General features: G+C 45.0%; 1 non-coding gene across 1 annotated transcript; it reads right to left on the bottom strand.

The window, feature by feature from the left end:
* Positions 1–2,358: 2,358 nt before the first annotated feature.
* TRNAP-GGG (transfer RNA proline (anticodon GGG)) lies at positions 2,359–2,430 on the bottom strand. The gene has a single exon. It is a non-coding gene; the product is annotated as a tRNA-Pro (tRNA).
* Between the last annotated feature and the right edge of the window lie 1,701 nt (positions 2,431–4,131).

Genomic DNA, 4,131 nt, shown 5'->3' with positions numbered 1-4,131 from the left:
GAAACAGTTTAATAATACAACAATGCAAGGCAATAAAAACTGGATTACAAACTCACAATAGACATGTCTAATGCATTCCACAAACCAGAACTACAAAACTGAAGAACGACACAATGAAAACAGGATCATATATACAGCCGGCAGCGCAATGAAAATGGCCTAAAATTTCACAGACAATGGCTACAATCCCGTTTGCTTTACAAACACGCCCTGCTGAACAATTCTGTTTGGTGTAGTCTACAGAACAAGAGATGAATGGGTACCTTCTTAACCTTGTTATACAGGCCATTCCATCAGACGGGAGCCATTCTAGGGACCCTCGAGTATACAACAAAAGAGAGGGGGGGGGGGAAACTTAACCCAAAATAAATTTAATTAAGACTCAAAAGGTTAAAGAACTCAAAATATAAGGGTCCAAAGTATAAGGACTTCTGTGTCTGAAACTGAAGCATCAATATTATCAAATATACAAAAATATACATGTATTTATTACAAATTCAATAATAATAATAATAATAAAAAACGGCCCCTAGTGTGGACCCGACACCATTGGTCAGAGCTTTTCTTGAGGAGGAATGCAGCTCTGGCTGGCTTGCCATCAGGGGGGTGGCCAATCCCCAGTTGTGCAGAAGAAAGCACAAGGCTCACGGCAAAACAAAATACTGCCAAGAATAAATGTATCGAAACACTAAACGCACAATAAAGAACCACACTTTTCAATTGCAGCCCAGTTGCAAATCAACCACTGATTCGAGAAAATACATAAGAAGCACTAGTCCACGCTGACTGCGTCTTCGCCACGGTTCTTAAAGAGCCCAAGCTCCAATGTCTTCCGCAGTCATGTAGAGCTGCATTTTGGACTGAAACTCCTAAAATTCATTGAACGTCCCAAATATAGAATCCAGAGTGCAACGGTGGACTGGTAACGAACCCATTTCCCAGATGACTGCTTCGTCAAACGCTGAGCTGTTATCTGGGGACCCTCTTTTTTAAGAACAACCAAATGCACAAATGACATGCTGTTAATAAAATTACATTCTCCACCGTTGCACTCTGACTTCTATTTTTGGGACATTCAGTGAATTTTAGGAGTTTCAGTCCAAAATCCAGCTCTACATGACTGCGGAAGAAATTGGAGCTTGGGCTCTTTAAGAACTGTGGCGAAGACGCAGTCAGCGTGGACTAGTGCTTCTTATGTATTTTCTCGAGTCAGTGACTGATTTGCAACTGGGTTGTAATGGAAATGTGTGGTTCTTTATTGTGTGTTTAGCATTTCAATACATTTATTCTTTGCAGTATTTTGTTTTGCCATGAGCCTTGTCCTTTTGTTCTGCTCGGCATTTGCATGGCTTCCTCTTGTTTAATCCCCAGTTGGGGGCAGGGGATCCCCCAGTTCGGAGGCCCTCCCCCACTTCAGGGTCATCAGAAAGTGGGGGGAAGGGGAGAGGAAAATGTCTGCTGGGCACTCCATTATTCCCTATGCAGACACATTCCCATAAGGTATAATGGAGAATTGATTTGCAGGTATCTGAGGCTCAGGGAGGGGAGCTGTTTTTTGAGGTAGAGGCACCAAAATTTTAGCATAGCATCCAGTGCCTCTTCTCAAATCACCCTCCGAGTTTCAAAAGGATTGGACCAGGGGGTCCAATGAATTCTTGCCATGAATTGGGGGATGGGAAAACCTCATCTGCTTGTACCCTGTAGTTACTTCTGAGGGTCTTCCTTTGCTGCTATCTCTTTGTTCTCACACACTGCGTTATTGTGTATGTACCATATCATGTATCTTTCCACCCTGGAGCTAGACACTCAAGGCTGCGTTATCTAGTTCATAGAGACGCTCACAGCTTGCTTCAGTACAACAGGGCCAGGATGACATAAGGTGGGGGGGGGGGGGGAGGTGATTTGGTGCTTTCCATATAAAAGAAGAAAACGATACTGGATTTATATCTCACCCTATATTCTGAATCTCAGAGTCTCAGAGTGGTTACAATCTTCTTTACCTCCCCCCCCAACCACAACAGACCCCCTGTGAGGTGGGTGGGGCTGAAAGAGCTCTTGCAGCAGCTGCCCTTTCAAGGACAACTCCTGCGAGAGCTATGGCTGACCCAAGGCCATTCCAGCAGCTGCAAGTGGAGGAGTGGGGAATCAAACCCAGTTCTCCCAGATAAGAGACCACACACTTAACCACTACACCAAACTGTAGCAGATGCACCATATGAACACAAACATGTGAAGCTGCCTTATACTCAATCAGACCTTTGATCCATCAAAGTCAGTATTGTCTTCTCAGACTGGCAGCGGCTCTCCAGGGTCTCAAGCGGAGGTTTTTCATGCCTATCTGCCTGGACCCTTTTGAGTTGGAGATGCCAGGGATTGAACCTGGGACCTTCTGCTTCCCAAGCAGATGCTCTACCACTGAGCCACAGCCCCATTCATGGCTCTCCAGGGTCTCCAGCTGAGGTTTTTCACACCTCTTTGCCTGGACCCTTTTGAGTTGGAGATGCCGGGGATTGAACCTGGGACCTTCTGCTTCCCAAGCAGATGCTCTACCACTGAGCCACCGTCCCTCCTAGGTATATCTATGATACACCCTAGGTATATCTATGAGGGCAAAACCCTCTGACTTCAGTTTTAGCAAGACCCTGTCCGACTGTCTTGTCTGGCTTATCAATAAGCCCCTTTGCTGAAACTCAGGTGTGTTGATTGGTGAAGAATTTACTTCACAAGTCGCTGAACCCCTAAAATGTGGGAAGCGCAATACTCCCTCACCTCCTGAGCTAACCACTTCCATGAGAAAAAACCATTTGTACAGGATGACAGAAGTAGTGGTAGTACTTTATGATGGTCTTTAGAGCAGCATACAGTTTAACCAGGCATAAAATACAATAGTAAAAATTTCGAATTTAAGAATTTTTAAGGTGCAGTTCCCGTAATTTGAGAATTCATGCACAAAATTTAGCAACTTGACGTGTGATCGTTGAATTCTCATCTGATAAAAATCAATGAAGCCTTGCTTTGTATTTATGTAGCCAAGAATCATATCAAGTAACAGGGCCATAATTCCATGACAAAACGCCCTGCGGAGTGCACAGCGACAGAACGTGGACTCCACCGACTCAACCTCCCCTAAGGGACAAGAGCATAACCTTTCGGGGATGACAGTTAATTTTGCTATGTTACTATTAGTGTCACCTTGTTACCTGGCCACACCAACGTCCTTTGAACCAAATGTTGCCAGAGATTATTGCTGTTACATATATTAATGTATCCATTTATTTTTATTTCTTTAATACCAAATGAGAAGGAGCACTAGGCAAAAAGAAGAAGGGGACGGCAAAAGACGAGATGGCTGGACGGCGTTACTAACAGGCCTCAGGTTCAGTGGGAGCTCACAGGAGCACAGCTCCTGGACCTTTCTGAGAGTTCCTCCTCCTCCTCCTGAGAGTTCCACCTCCTTGTCCATTGACTAGGAGGTGCGGCTGCATAACAATCCCTGGATGAGCTCCACCACCTATTTTTCTACAAAATGACCCCTGGTTACTATGTAACTAACGTGAATTTGAGCAGACTTCAGAGGATGCTGGAAGACAAGAGGGCCTGGAGTGACTTTGTCCATGGGTCACAAAGAGTCAGAATCGACTGTGTGACTGAACAACAACAACAAAATATCTTTTGGCTTTGTGTTTCCTAAGTCTTAGTTCTAATGGGTCTGGCAACAAAAAACTCCCATGAAACCATGAGAGCGTCTGAGTAGAATACTGTGAAGCTAAAAGCGATGGCATGGATCCAGAATTCCTCTAGCCCAGGGGTAGGGAACGTTGACTCTCCAGATGTTTTTTGCCTACAACTATCAGCCCCAGCCAGCTTGGCCAATGGCTGGGGCTGATGGGAGTTGTAGGCAAAAAACATCTGGAGAGCCAACATTCCCTACCCTAAGGAGATTTCCTTCAATATAAGTAGCCCTAGCTCTGATGGTGGAAAGTGCCATCAGGTTGCAGTTGACTGATGACTACCTGGTAGGGTTTTTAAGGCAAGAGATGTTCCAAGAGATGGTTTGCCATTGCCTGCCTCCATGTAGTATTACCAGGTTTTCCCTGATCAACAGTAGGGCTTTGGGGGTAGGGCTTCTAG

The sequence above is a fragment of the Heteronotia binoei genome, chromosome 6 (assembly GCF_032191835.1).
Source record: "Heteronotia binoei isolate CCM8104 ecotype False Entrance Well chromosome 6, APGP_CSIRO_Hbin_v1, whole genome shotgun sequence".
Taxonomy (NCBI): domain Eukaryota; kingdom Metazoa; phylum Chordata; class Lepidosauria; order Squamata; family Gekkonidae; genus Heteronotia; species Heteronotia binoei.
This window is presented reverse-complemented; position numbering and strand designations above follow the sequence as displayed.